The 16,120-nt window shown below is 41.2% G+C and overlaps 1 protein-coding gene across 1 annotated transcript in view; it reads left to right on the top strand.

The window, feature by feature from the left end:
- Positions 1–16,120, top strand: part of Sox5 (SRY-box transcription factor 5) — a 1,002,153-nt gene that overhangs the window by 52,693 nt on the left and 933,340 nt on the right. The window lies entirely within an intron of this gene.

Raw genomic sequence — 16,120 nt, 5'->3', positions numbered from 1 at the left:
GAATGTGAGCAGTTTCAGGTGGTTCCTAGTTTGTTGAGCATTTATTGTGAAAGGACTTTCTATTTTATCAAATCTGTTTTCTCTGTCTGTGAGGTGCTCCTGTCATCTCCATTCTTTATTCTATTAGCATGTGATCCCATTTACTTGTTTGCATACAGGGACAGAGTCTTATATTCCCATTGTAAATATCATTGAGTCATGGGGTGTGAACCTCTCAATGTCCCATCGAATTTGATTTGCAATTATCACACTGGGAATTCTGCATCCACGCTTGTCAAATGTATTGGTCTGTAACATTCTTTGTGTGGCATCTGTGCCTGGCTTTGGTGTGGGGCGGTGCTTGCTTTATGAGACGGATTAGGAAATGAGCCCTCCTCCTCCATGTTTTGCAAGAGTGTCAGAAAAACTGGTGGTATCTCTTGGATATTTGGTAGACTTCATAAGGGAAGTCCTCAGGCCTAGGGATTATCTTTGGCAATTTTTATGTATTGATTCAATTTGTACACTTGTTATAAGTCTGTTCAAACTTTGTTTCTCCATGATTTTTTTCATCTATAGGAGTTTATGTATCATTGCTATGTTGCCAAGTTTGCTGCTATTTTCCTGTCCACAGTTATTTTGAGATCCTTTTTATCTTGGAGGTGTCTGCTTCTTTTTTCATTTATGATTTTATTTGCTCCCCTCTTCTCTCTTTTCCATCGTGCTAAGAATTTGTTAATTTTGTCTTTTGAGATCAACCAAATGCTCTGTTTTGTTTATGTATTTTTCTATTGTGTAATCACTCCTTGTTTTATTTCTGTTCTCATTTTTATTATTTGCTTCCATCTGCTAATTTGGAGCACACTTTTGTAGATCATGGAGTATAAACAAGGTTGTTTTGGATTATGACTCTTTCTTATTTAATGTGTTTTTCACTTTAAAACTCCCCTGTTATTATTCCTTCTGGTTCCTCCCACAGGACTTGGAATGTTGTAATTCTATTTCTTTTTGTCTCAAGATACATTGTACATCCTCTTCTGGCTTCCTGTTTGACCCACTGTTCAAGAGTGTATTGTTGAGTTTCCATATGTTTTTCCATATATACTCTGCTGTTACTTACTTAAGTTTCTTTCCATTCGAGCCAAAAAATACTGGAAATCAACTTGATTTTTTTTTTTTAAAAAAAAGTCTTATTTTAGGCTTGAGAATACTCTTTCTTGCTGTTGAATGAGTGACAAGTTCTATATATGTCTATCTGGCTAGTTTAATCTAATAGTACTTTTAAGTCCACAATTTTCTTCACTGTTTCTCTGATTGGATATTATGTTTGTCACTCTATGTGGGCTACAATGGTATAAATGTTCTCCCAGATTCATGTAATAACAATTAAACCTCCAGCAGAACCCTTAGAAGAGATGCACTCTTTGAGAGAAGCACGGGTCCCGAGGGCTGGACCCTTCGGTGTGAACTGAGGGTTTTCGCAGCACAGTGGGCTGGGTTAGTTATTTGGGAGTAGGGCTCTAACGCAGGGTGAAATCAGCCCCCTTCACTTCTTCTCTTGTCTGTGCTTCTGTCGTCTTCCAACCCCTGACAGTGAGCGATGGCAGAGGCAGACTCTGCAGCTGTGGACCCACCACGGCTCAGTGCTGCCCAGCATCCAGAACTGCAGGAAACAAATCTTTGCTCTTTATAAAGGACCCAGTATCTAGCATTCTGTAATAGCATAAAGTTAATTGAGACCTGAGGTAGCAAGTTTCCTCCTATTGTTTTTGTATTACTGTTAATTTTTCCTTTCTGTCAAAATTAGCTTTATATATTAGGTTCTTGGATGTTGGATATATATATATATATATATATATATATATATATATATATATATATATATATATTTTAAATTGTTGTTAGCTGTTTTTTCCTTTCTGGGGGCCTGCCAGCTCTGAAATAAAACATACATGGAGGCTTATTCTTAATTATGAATGCCCGGTCTTAGCTTGGCTTATTTCTAGCCAGCTTAACTTAACTTAAATTATCCCATCTACCTTTTGCCTCTGGGCTTTTCCTGTCCTCTCACTTCTGTAAATCTTACTCTTACTCCATGGCTGGCTGTGTAGCTGGGTGGCTGGCTCCTGATGTCCTCCCATTCTCTGGCCCTTCCTTTTCACTCCTCCATTTCTTCCTCCTTATCCAAGATTTCTCCTTCTATCTATTCTCTCTAAGAGTCCTGCCTATCCTCTCTCCTGCCTTGCCATTGGCCAGTTCTTTATTAGACCATCAGGTGTTTTACACAGGCACAGTAACACAGCTTCACAGAGTTAAACAAATGTAACATAAATGAAAGTAACACACCTTAAAATAATATTCTACAATATTAAATGTTACATATTCCCTCTGAATTGGCCCTTGCATCATTATGGAATTACTCTCTTTATGTCTACAGAGAGTTTTAATCAAAGTCTGTCTTGTTTGTTCCAATTTGCAAGACATACCTTTTTCCATCTATTGCTTTCAGCCTGTGTATGTATTTAATGCTATTGTAAATGGCCTGTAACAAGCAGGTTTTGAATAATTGGATTCTAGTTTTTATAATTTCATCATTCACTGTATGTCTATTCATTGGTGAATTTTAATCTATTCACATTAAGGTGACTATTGGTAAACATAGACTTTCTATTGCCATACTATTTAGTTGTTTTATTCTCTGTTGAGTTCTTCTACTTGAAGTTTTTCTGAAATGATTTACCTTGCTTTTTACTCCTTTACTTTAAATACACATATGCATTTCCTTTGTGGTCAGTTGAAGGCTTGCATAAAGTATCTTTTTAGTTATCAACTCTACTTAAAAAAGACCATATCAGTTGAAATTTGCATGTAAAGGCATTATACTTTTTTCTCCTCATTAACAAGATATCTATGTATTAATATTTTAACATAATGTTAAAAGTATCTTAAATTCAGGATTGTCTCTTGTGCCAATGCATTCGAGGCTACTTCCCACCTTATCAGGTTCAGTGTAACTGGGTTTATGTTGAGGTCTTTGATCTACTTGGACTTGGGTTTTGTGTAGGGTAATAGATATGGATCTATTTGCATTCTTCAGCAAGACTGCACCATTTGTTGAAGATGCTCTCTTTTTTCCATTGTATAATTTTGGCTTCTTTGTTGAGAATTAGGTGTCCATAGGTGTGTAGATTTATGTCAGCCTTCATGGAACCTGCATGGGACTGACCTAGGCCCTTTACATATGTGTGACAGTTGAATAGCTTGTTCCACTTGTAGAACCTGTAGCAGTGGATTTAGGGCCTGTCCCTAATGCTTTGGGCAGGCTTTTGGGAACATATTTCTCATACTGGGTTGCCTTGCCATGCCTTAGTATGAGGGGAGGAGCTTAGTCCTTCCTCAACTTGATAAGCCATACTTTATTGACATTCATGGGAGGCCTGCCCCTTTTTGAACAGAAACAGAGGAGTAGTGCATTTGCCGGGGGTGGGGGTGGGGTGGGATGTGCATCAAGGGCAGGTGGGGGCGGGAATGGAGAAGAGGAAGGAGGGGAAACTGCTGTCAGGAGGTAAAATAAATGAACACATTTAATTAATAAAGAAGTATCTTACACACATCACTTCCTCAGTATTATAGTAACATGCATATATGCCTATTTTTTCTTTACTGCCAAATCCATAGTTTCATGTTGGTGTTTAGTGCAAGAACCTTTCAGGATGAATAATTCCTTTAGATTTACCTTGTAAGGCAGATCTAGTAACAAATACCCTCAGTTTTGTGTGTCCATGAAGACTTTTTTCTTCACTTTTGGAGTATAATTAACTTGGCTGTCAGGGTTTTTCTTCTAGTACTTCACATTCATCGTTTTGTTCTCTCTTGAACTATGGTAGTTCTGCTGAGAAATAGTAGATCTCCACTGGAACTCCCACACATGTGACAAGTCGCTGCTCTTTGTCCCACAACTCTTCGTCTTGAACTTTGGTCATTTATGTTTCTCAGCAGTATTCATGGGGTTGATCCTTTTGAATGAACACCAAACTTAGTGAATATGGACGTACATTTTCAGAGAGAGCATTTAAAGTATAGACAGAGTACACTAGTCCTCTGTTCAGAGTGTCCAGTGGTCATTTCTGTCCGGAATCAACAGCCTTGTCACTGTAGTGGCCTGCAAAGCCTCGGGGGCTGGGCTGTGGCGCTGCTTGGTCTCGTAGCTTGATACCGGTTCTCCCATTAGTTGGCCGCATTTACAGCGGATGTTTCTCTGATACTCCTGGTGTTTCTGGATGATCTCATGGCTCACAGCAATCTTCCAGACCCTGCTGTGACAGCTAGAGGCCTTTCTTCAGGTTGTCCCTCAAGTACACTCTCTTAGCAAGGTCCTCCCTGGTGATCCTATCTAAAATTCCACCATATTCACTACCTCCTAAGAACATAGCACATGTACTCTCTCTTTCTCCCTGTCTCCGTGTTTTCTTCCCATTACTATTTTGACTTTACTATATATTTTTAAGTTTTTCTTCCTCCCTCAAATAGAGTGTTAGCTTACAGAGGAATAAAATATTTGGCTCTGCAGTTAATTCCTTTGAGTCCTAAACTTGGAAGAATCCTTGGTGTGTAGCTTTTCTGAAGGAATGGGTGATTAAATTTAATCATATAATGAACATGTGAGAGGTTCAGATAGGAGCTGTACAATGATTTGATGAGATGGTTTGATTTCAAACGTCTTGGAATGCTGTTCCACTCATTGTTTTCCAGCTCAGCTTTGACTCCTGGACATGAACCAGAACAGAGATCTCCATCCCACCCCCACCAAAAAAACCCCAAAACAACAACAACAACAACAATAACAACAACAACAACCAGAGCAAAACTAAAGAAAAGGACAAACAGTGTTTGGGGGATGGCTCAGTGGGCAGACACTTGATGTTCAAGCATAGAGACCCTTGTCCATCATGTAAAAATCAAGGCATGGCCTCATACTCCTGTAATTAGTGCTGCGGGTAGTGGAGACAGGAGGAGTGGAGACAGGAGGATTGCTGCAACTGGCTAGCTGGGCACCCTAGGGAAAACCTATGAGCTGCAGGCTCAGGGAGAGACGCCTTCCAGGGGAGTAAGGCAGAGAGTGACAAGTGTCCCTTTCTCTGTCGCTGCTGCAGCTTTTCCTCGAGCTCTATGCTCAACAGTCAGCCTTATCTGAAGCAGTTAGAAAACTCATAAACCAACCATTGGAAACCACTGGATAGGCTGTAGAAGGCGTGTTTCCTAAATATTAATACAAATATAGTGTTAAGAAAGTAAAACAATTTAAAATAATGGGTTTGGGGGAAAATCTTACAGGTGTAAAAGAGAAGCATATGGTTGGATAGAGATTGCCAATGAAATTGACAGATGATTAACATTCATTAAAACTTTTAATTAACACCTTGCAAAATTCCATAAAATGATACTGTATGTAAATGAGGATGTGTGATATCTGGGAACATTCTCTTACCTGTTTTACAGAGGGGGAAAAATGGATGACAGAACTGCTTATGATAACGATTTCTTTCGCCCTGGGTCTGTTTCAAGTGTTATCTGGTTCTGTCAATCATGCCAATTTGAGCTGCCAATAATTCTAAATATATTTGGCTGAGATAAAAGTGATTCTCTGTGCTTTCTGGAGGCAAGAAAAACTACCTTTTTTAGTTGCTTATCACTTCTTTTGACAACATGTCCTGATTATGCAACTGTAGGAGGGTTTGGGCTTTCACAAACCAGAGCTTTGGGAAGCTGCTGTAAATCAGACATGTTGAAACTGTGGTTCATAAAATTCATGTTCAAGAAATGATATCTAAAACAAAACTGGAGGCTGTGAGAAACTGGCTTTGTGAGGGCCCCAGATCATTAAATTGCATTTTCTTTTTGTGTGGTCAAACCCCATTTTCAACTTGCAGCTTGCACTTGGGGGAGGGCTAGTTGTGACCATGGTGATAATTTGCACAAGGAAGGCTGTGTGTGTGTGTGTGTGTGTGTGTGTGTATGTATATATACATATATGTGTATATATATATAGTGTGTGTGTGTGTGTTTACTGAAGCATTTTCTTAGTAATATTTTTTTGAGATAGGGTAACATGCAGCCCAGGCTAGCTTTGAGCTCTCTATGTAGCCAGAGATAACCATGAACTTCTCTTACCTCCTCTTCTTTTCAAGTGCTGGCATCATAGGTATATGCTATAATACCCAGGTTTCGGTTGCTATTAGATAGCATGTTTGGTTGGGTTTAAATGGCTATTAAATGTCTAGAGTAGTTATTAAGGACTTGATTGTCCCAAGTGGTGAATCCTTGATGTCCTCAAGGACTGAAGAGGCTGCATAACTCTCCTTTTCCTGTGGTCTCCTACGTTACTGCATTGACTTTGCCCATGTGTGTCTCATGCCAGTTTCTCCCTACACCACTCTCGTCTCCACCTCCTTGCACACACTCCTGACTCTTGACTCTGTGCCTGTGGCCTTGGCCATTAGAACTGCACGCGGCCAGTTGTAGCCCTCCCATTTCCTGGGCTGCATGTGTGTGTCTGGAAGATTTCTGCTGTTCGAGGAAAGTTCTCTTACTCCATGATTTTAGAATTAATTAACGGGCTGTTCACAGCATTTCCTCTTGGGTCAAGAGGCAGCAAGGCAAAGGAGCACACAGCCTGGTATTGCAGCCATTTGGCTGGAGGAAGCTGCGGGGCCAGTGCTGCATGAAGTAGACATCACAGCTTCAATTGCGGAGGATGATCAGTTGTAACCTGTCCTGCTCTGCAAGCTAATGTGTGTTTCAGGTGTTGTATTTAAGTTCCTCAGAATATTTTCTTCTTCTCTTGCTTAGTGTTTATTAAGTATTATGATTTTAAATCATTTTCCAGATTAGCTAAAGGAGTTAAAGCCTTGGAACTGAAATAGGAAAGCTCTAAAGATACAAAAGAACAAATTTGTATTATTATTTTTATCTTTCCTAGCATTAGGAGCCTAAATGTTTTCAAGCTGAAGCATAAAGAGTGCAGGAGAAACAAAAAAATTACACCGAAAATACCAATTAAGCATGAATGTTGCCTGATTTATAATTCCATGCACAGAGATTATAAAGAAGAAATAGCGCTCGTGAAGAATGAGATGCTCTGAAGTTGTAATTCTGACTCTATAATTGAGAATAATCCTGCTGAGAAGGAAAAGGAACTCAGGGAAAGGGGAGTGTTTTCAGGGGCTCTGAGAAGCTCAGCATCTGAAGGAGCAAATGCCAATGACATCGGCTTGGACAGCAGAGCCCGGGCCTGGACAGCAGAGCCCGGGCCTGGACAGCAGAGCCGGGGCCTGGACAGCACAGCCCGGGCCTGGACAGCAGAGCCGGGGCCTGGACAGCACAGCCCGGGCCTGGACAGCACAGCCCGGGCCTGGACAGCAGAGCCGGGGCCTGGACAGCAGAGCCGGGGCTTGCTGAGGGGAGCAAGGAATGTTCACAGTCATCTGTCCCTGTATCCACACTGCAAGTGTTCATGAAGGGATCCTTTCATTGCCCAGCTTTCTTGTTTGTATTATGAGTGTTAAAATATAATGGGGCAGGTCGGGCTGGGGGTGTAGCTCAGTTAGTAGAATGCTTGCCTCTCAGAGTATGAGATTTGAGTCCCAGAATCACATAAAACCAGGTGTGGTGGCACATGATCACTTACATAATGAGTTTCAGTCCATGCTGAGCTGCATGAGACCTTGTCTAAAAAGATAAACAATAAAAAGATTTAAACACACACACACACACACACATCTAAATTTACCCACCTAAACCTAGGGGAGTTATTAAAAAAATCATAGAATTATGTCTTTTCAGACAGGCCTGTTTAGCTGACATTAGATAACCTACTTGGTCAGGTTTAAACACTGATGCTTCCCCCAACTCCCACCAATCTTCTGTTATAACCCTGGACTGTAACACTGAATAGACATGGCTATTGAAGTTCAATGTGGGTTTTGATTTTCTCTCCCGCATAAGCAGTAGAATTCTCCACATCAGTTCCTGCCTCTAGGTTCCTGCCTTGGCTCCCATCCATGATGGACTATAACCTGTAAGTTAGACACACCATTTTGTCCCCCAAACTGCTTTTAGTCAGTGTCTTATCACAGTAGCAGAGGAGCAACCAGGGAATGGGGGCTAGTTTCTGAAAGTGGAGTCATGTTCCTCACCCGAGATAAACAAGGGTGTTAGGATCTTACTACACAACACATTCAGGTGTCCCACCCCAAGTCAGTGTGCACTGAGCTTACCAGGACTTCCCTACAAGCTGTATGGGTAGAAGGGGTCAGCTGTGCGTCGTTTTCCTCAGAATTGTGAGAAAAATCTGGAAACTGCATATAGAGCAATGCTGAGGTTTTCAAGTATGTGAACTGTAAACTTTGTGCTTCCAGGTCAGCCAGGCAGTAGTTGCTCGGTGTTTATAATGAAGAGCTGCTTACAGTTTGATAAGAACAACTTGGCATTTTCGGCATTTAATGGATTGATTAGCCTAGTCTACTAGGATAACCTCATTTAGAGTTTTTGAATACTATGTTTTTCTTTGAGATTTTTCTGCTCTCCCTCCTCCCATCTTTCTGTCTCTCAAACCCAAGGGTCCAATTTGTGTTTCTCAAATACTCTGGGGAACGGGACCTACCCTGAAACGTGGTAGACCTACAAGGGGAAACCCTAAAAGAAAACAGACTTTTCTTTTCCTAGCAGCTGTCAAATGCTAGTATCTCTCCTGCTAGGGTGGGACTGTGTGCCCACCTCAATGCTTCCACTGTTGGAGTTTTGTCTGGCTTGAGCTTGCACAGGTGTTATGTATGTTGTCACAATTGCTGGGTGTGTAAGTGTCCTGTTGTGTGCAGAAAATACCATTTCCTTCCTCTGACTCTTAGAGTCTCTCTGTCCCTTCTTTCGTGAGTATCCCTGAGCCTTTTGGTGTGGGTTGTGATATGTATTTCCTATTCAAAGCTGATCATTTCACAGTCTCTTACTCTTACACATTGACTGATCTTGTTTCTGTGTTACTCACCATCCTCTGCAAGAGAGGCACTGATCTGTGAGTATACCAGTAAGCCATTTTTGTAAGTGACTACACGGTCTGTTCAGAAAAACTGAAGCAAAATTGGGACTAAAAAAACAGATTGACTGAGTCCCTATTCATCCCTCTTCACTGTCTCAGCCAATACACTGGAATGATCAAAATCTTGTGCCAGAATAGAAATTTAATCTAAAAGTAGAGTTAGCATTCTTGTATCCAAGCTTCTAAACACTTTATGCAAATGGACTCATTAACCCTTTCCTGTAATCCATCTCACATCCTAATCAACAACAAAAACTCTGTGGTTCAAAACAGAAAGTTATTTGTTAGAGGTCCTGTAAGTCATATGTGCTAGAAGCAAGATTTGAACTCAAATCACACATTTTTTTCCGATTGCTATTTTTAGTGTAGTATATGAAGTAATTCGTTTCATTGTGGAATTTTCATAATACCTTGTTCTTAGTATTTCCCCTCTTCTACTTCCCTCCCACCCTCTTGACCTTCTCTTATTGGTCACAGCCCCCTCCCTACTCGTGACCCTCTGCCTTCCTTTCACAGATATGTCATTATCCTCTCTATCCCTTCCTTTCTTGGTTGGGTACATTTCTATTTTCATGACCTAGAAAACGTGCAGTATTTGTGTTTCTGAGTTTGGCTTATTTCCTTTAATCCAATGATTTCTGGTTCTATCCATCTTCCTGCAAAAGTCATGGTTTTGCTTTATGGATGCACAAATCCCCTTGTGTGCATGTCCCCCATTTTTTTCATTGTTTATGTGTTGATGGGCATCTAAGTTGATTTCATTTCTTAGCTGCTGTGACTAGTACAGCAGTAAATATGGATGTGCATACATCTCTGTTGGGGGACTTGGATTCCTTTGAGTCTATACCCATAAGTTACAGCTATAGCACCTACATTTTTAACTTACATGCCATGTTGTCTTTGAAATAGAGATGAGGCAAATTCCTATTATTACTGAAACAACATGACATAGCCATGAGTTAGCTATTTTGCTAGTCTTTAAATATTTGACAGCCTTTCTCTATCAATGAGAAAGATTTTTGAGTAAATGATAGCATGAGATATTTAGGTAGATTTTTGTCAGACTGAACAATTGAACTCATAGATAATTGATTAATCAATGAGTGTTAATGTGGACTCTGGCCTTGGTCCTATCATTGAGTAACTGTTGACAACTTCAATGACATGCTTATAGTGCTGGTTGGTTTTTGTAGAATTGTCTCTGTTAGATTGTTCTGCAGACAAGTGTTGGGTGGGGGTGGGTTCTTGACTGATGTAGGGAGATCCATCCTATTGTGGATAGTGCCATTCCTGGGCCATCCTCCATGGATTCTATTTCAGTGTCTGTCCCAAGTTCCTGCCCTGACTTCCCATCATGTTAGGTTCTAATCAAGAGGTATAAGCCAAACAAACCCTTTTCTCACCAAGTTGCTTTTGCTCATGGTGTTTATTACAGCAATACAAAGTAAACTAAGGCATTACTTATCTTTAAGTGACTTACATCTCAATGGGACAATTTATATGTTTAATAAAATATAGGTATTCGATATTCAGATAAACGTAATAGTAATATTTAAAGCCCAAACGAGGGCAACCATCTAGAGAAGGATCCCTGGGAAAACTAAAAACATAATTTAAAGGTTCATAAACCACTGGCTGGCTGGTGTTTCTGAATGAACATTTGACTCAATTAGGTCCAGAGGGCTAAACAGGGGAACTGCCTGTATATATTTGAAGATCAGGAAGGTGGGAGAGACAGGAAGCCTCCTTTGTGCTGCCTTCAGAGATCAGACAGAAATCAAACCATCATTTTACCACCATGAAATATAAAACTATAAACAAATCAGTGTATGAGAGTCTTACTATAGAGAGTTGGGAGATTTTTATCAGAGTAAGAATTACATTAGAAAAATCTTTTAAGGTTTCCTATCTTTAGAATTGTAAAGTTCTATAATTTCACAAACTTGTCGTGACAAATTGAGGAGATAAGAGGGATTGGCTTTGGGGGAAATAGCATGCTTATGAGTGAGAGTATATGTGTGTGTGTGTGTGTTTTAAGACAGATCAAACCCAGTGACAGTTTTGAAGACTAATTAAAGCCAGAATGGGGAGTGGCTCTAAGCCTTTCTCCTCCAGATAATCTTATGATTTCTGAGATAAACACAAAAGTATATAACATACCATGGCAAATTCAACCTATGCATTGTTGGACAGATCAGAGTAGACGTATATCAGAATCCCTGGTTACTCCCACTCTTGTGAGGTGTGAAGCCTTTCCTTTGATAGGAAGAGAACTTACCACACTACAGACAGGACCCTGACCCTGTATGGAAGTACATTTGAGAGCCCATTTGTAAGCCACATTGGATTCCTGAGGACTTGACCACACAGTTTATAATGATGTTCAGATAATCTGATGGTTTTAAATCAAGTTTCCACAGTACTGGGTGAACTGTATAGCCACTGTGTTAATAGATTCTTCTTGCTTTAGATGAGGTTCTGCAAGCTGGAATCGTGGATCTTGAATTAACTTAAGCGTTAACCTAACCAGACATCCTTGTTTTGTTGATTCAGAAATTGAGTGCTAGAAGATGGCTAACCGTGCCCTAAAGTGTTTCTGTGTAGTTGGTGAAACACAAAGATCCATGTCTGGCTCATACACTTGCCGGTGACATCAACACTCATTCTGTCCTTCTTTTTAAATACTTGACAAGCTCAAAGCATGCCAAGATTCAGGAGGAAGAGGAAGGCGCACACATCCATGCTGTCTCTACAAAGTGAAAGGTGTTATATTATAAAATAAGAGTGAGTTGTTAAACTCGTCTGGTGCAAATGAGCTAGATGGAGGTAGGATTCTGAGCCTCCTTTCAGAAAGGATTTAGAGTTCATTGGCATCTCAGCTGCTTCCACCAATTTATGTAGATTGCCACCCAGTAGTTGCATCTGTGTTTTAGGACAGCTTTTAAACTGGGCACATCTGAGACTTGAGATCAGTGACTGTCATTTTACCAGTAGATTATATTTTCTACTTTCCTTTTGGTTGGAGTATAGAGTCATGTAGTGTTGGGTCATTGTTTTAAATAGTGATCAAGGTAATATTGGATTTAACGTGGAAAAGGTATCACCATTTAAAAATGAATCACAGTGCTTTTTTATTATGCAAATTCCCAGATGAATATTAGGCTCAGTAAGGTTTGAAATGAAAACAGCATTTGTGGTAGATGCTCAATGAAAGGTTATGGGGTTTTCCTTTCTAAGTGTTTGAAAATCAAACTAATAAATGTTTTATAAAATATAGATATTTTAGGAATAATCAAATTGATACAATCTGAGCTGGTTAAATGTTTGTGGCTCATGCCTGATCAGCAGTCCCTGTTGGTACCATGTAGGTTGGCATAGAAAGTTAACCTATCTTGGGCATTTGGGTATTGAGGTAAGAACAGAAGAAGCTGGAACTTAAGGGATTACCAAAACACAGTGTTTACATTAGAAACTTAGAGAGCATGTGGATTTAAAAGTGACAGATTGTTTAAAAGTGAAACTCCAAATGGGAAGTATTTTTTGGGCGGTGTGACTCAAGGGGAGGGGGTGGGTTGGGGCTGTCCTGACAAGTTAGGTGTGGAAAGTTAACCAAGCCTGGTGCAGTAAGACGTAAGCCACTCTCCGGTGCTGTGGAAGGTTCTTTATGGTGGGGGAAAGGTAGGGGAGGGGCAGATGACATGTGTGACTTGAAAAACAAGTGGGGTACATGCCAGTGATGCTCTGGGCTTCTCTGTCTTCATTCCGCCTTCCAGGCAGGGGCCTTGCTGTGGACACCCATTTCCTGGGTGTGGCTCCTGATCTTGAATTCTCTGTGTAAAATCCTTTTGCTTGTTCTATGCAATCATGATGGCATCTGACAAATGTCCCCTGTCTTCAAGCTTCTCTTTGCATGACTTTAGACCTCACTGATTTCAGCTACCTCTTCGTCAGGGTCTCCTGAGGGTTGTAAGTCTTTAGTAATATCAGAACCTTGAGGACCATGGCCTGTGCACTAGTTGCCAGGATACCAGCACACGTGTTTCTGATCACACTCAACAGCCAGCTGGAGCCGAGGCTCTGCCTCTTATTTGCTTATCTATCTGGCCTTCACTTCCCGCCTGGCTTTTCACTTCCTGACCCTTCCTTGAGGTGTTTAATTTAATTTGTCTTAATCAGCCTTTGGGGGGCACGACTCTTTTAAGATCATTGAACATTTGAAAATTGGAACCAGTTGATTGAGCCATAGAGAAACAGACCCCCCGAACCTCTGACACGGGCACGCCTGTCTCGGGCAGCTGACCTGTGTGTATCAGCTCTGTCATGCTGGTAGGGGTTAGTCTGTTGTTTCTCTCTCTTCACACTGTGTTTATAATGGCTTCTAACACACAGCGCTCACCCGCATACTGACTGCAGATAGCAGATGGACAGACATCTATTGTGAGTGTAAATCTGTATGCTTGTTTCTGTTGCTGACTGATTGTGAGATTAATTTGAGAAAGTTCATTCCAACAAGTTTCAGTCTGTGTGAATCATTTCTTCTTGTTCTGTTGACCTGTTTTTTATTTGTCTTTAAGGTGTTTTCTGTATCCATTAGTACAGACTGAGTGAAAAAAAAATTAGATCTTTTTGTACTAAGACTTGTAGTCAATATTCTCAACGTTTGTCAATGTAACAACAGGAGAGGCTAGGCTACTGCCTCAGCCTTGTGTCTGTAGATTGATATCTGGTCACAGGGTTAAACTATGGTTTGTCTCACATGATTGAAATATTGGGTGGATGAGGCCAAAAGTAACCAGGTTGCTGGAGTGACCTAGAACTAGTTTGAGCTAGGATGAAGAGTGATAGCAGGGTCTGTTTTAGAGCTTGCTGATGTAAAGGAGACATAGCCTCCTGAGCGTGTGCACCTGACTTCTCAAAGGTTTGCAGGCCCCGGGGCACCATGCTCTCCTGGCTACTGCCATGCCAATGGCTCATTAAGCCCCAAGAAATATTAGAAGTTCATTTATTAGTATTATTTATGTGGTATAAAAAAGCATTTGGTGGCTGGCTAATACTACCACCCTTGTGTTTAGTATGTGCATATCCATGTGTGCTTGTACATGTGCGTGCGTACATTTGTGGTCATGCATGTGGAGGCCACAGGACAAGCTTTGCTATTGTTCCTCACATATCATTCACATTTTTCATTACTTTTTTATTTGTTTCTCTCTCTCTCTCTCTCTCTCTCTCTCTCTCTCTCCCTTTCCCTCTCTCTGTATCTGTGTGTCTGTGTGTGTGTGTGTATATGTGTGTCTGTGTGTATGTGTGTGTGTTTCTGTGTGTCTGTGTGTGTGTGTCTGTGTGTCTGTGTGTGTACTTGAATGTACATGCCATAACACATCCATGGGGGTCAGAGAGCAACTTGTGGGAACCTCTCTTTTCACTCTAGGGATCTTAGAGATGGAACTCAGGTCACCAGGAGGCAGATACCTTTGCCCATCAAGCCATCTCCGTGGGCCCATCACTTTTTGTTTTATTAATATTATTAATTATTATTATTAATTATTATTTTGACACAGGACCCCCCATTAGTCTGGAAAGTTCTAGATTGGATAGGATAACTGACCACTGAGTCCAGGGACCCAGCTTGTTCTGTCTTCCCAGCGCTGGATCACGAGCAGGGAGCCTTCTTGCCCAGCTTTTTTTAAGGTGGGTTCTGATGGATGGTATCCAGGTCCCCATCCTTGCCAGGCAAGTTATTTAGTGGCCTTCACAAGCCCCGATTCTGCTTTTTATTGTCATCGTCGTAACCAGCATGGTCAGTTTGTGTTCAAATGAGGATTTAGGGAGCACTGTAGATGGGGGGGTGAGTGAATGAAGCAGAGGGAAGAAAGTACGCCAAGAGCTCCACAGAGAATGCTGTGGAAGTCGAAGTGGGTTCTTGGCGCTTACTATCTTCAGAACACTTTAAACCAAAGGATTGGCTTGTGTGGGATTTTAGAATTGAATGTAACCTTACAGAATAATACAGTTCACGGGCTTCATTTTAAGAATAAGGAAAGAATAGAAAGGTTAAATGACGTGGTCACGGTCACACAAATAGTGGCATTGTCTCCCGACTGGCCACTGTGGTGCTACTTATCTTTATTTTTAGGGTAGGAAAGTAGGCCATTTGCCTCAGAGATTTGGTGGAAAGGCTAAGATCACCAGGTACCTCAGTGTTGGCCAATGAATGGACCATTTCCTAACTTTGCTTTTTCTCATTTTCTATATTTGACAGGGACAGTTCCTCATTTTTTCTTGATTTTCTCTGTTCTTTGAGTTTGTATGGCCACAGGATCTCTTCTCCCCTTCTCCTGACCCTTAAAATTGATAATTGATTTCCTTCAGAGGCGTTCTTAGAGTCTCTCTCCTTGACACTGAGTCACCAGAGGTTGGCCCTGAGCTCCTTGCAGTCTTGACATTGTCTTTGGGTAACCTCAGCATTTCTGCAGTCTTTATTCTGAGCCCCACACCACGGTAGACAGTGGATAATGAAAGGCACAGTCCCTGGGCCACTCAGTGAGGGCTCACATAGATTTCTGATGCTTCTGCTACTCTCCATATTTGAGTGTTCTTGGAGTCTATAGTTGTGGTTGTGATGGATGTCCTGGGCCACTCTGGGTACTAGTGGAAGCTGCAAACTCAACATGGTTAACATGGATTTGATCAGCAGATCTCCCCCGCCCCCACCCAGCCTGAAGTCCTTTCTTCTTGAATTCCCTTTCCCAGTATGATGTCACTTTATGATTCTATCAGAAAGTCAAACACTTTAAGTCCACTCTTTCCTTCTCTTCCCACGATTCAGTTCAGCTCCCCCACATCATCTCCTGCTCTCCTCTGCTCCCTTGTTCAGTCTCTGACCATTTCCACTGGAGTTCACCTGGGCTTCATTTTTAAAGTTTGCTCCCTTTTCTCCAACCTCCACGAAATCTACTCTGCTAGGGCTGCTTCTGTGATGGCCTAGAGGTGTGATGGTGGGAATGAGGCTGTATCTACCTCTGCTTAAGACCTGCTGGCTCTCCCAAG

This window comes from Peromyscus maniculatus, chromosome 3 (genome assembly GCF_049852395.1).
Source record: "Peromyscus maniculatus bairdii isolate BWxNUB_F1_BW_parent chromosome 3, HU_Pman_BW_mat_3.1, whole genome shotgun sequence".
Lineage (NCBI taxonomy): Eukaryota > Metazoa > Chordata > Mammalia > Rodentia > Cricetidae > Peromyscus > Peromyscus maniculatus.
Note: the sequence above shows the minus strand (reverse complement) of the source record. Positions and strands in the feature narration are given on the sequence as shown.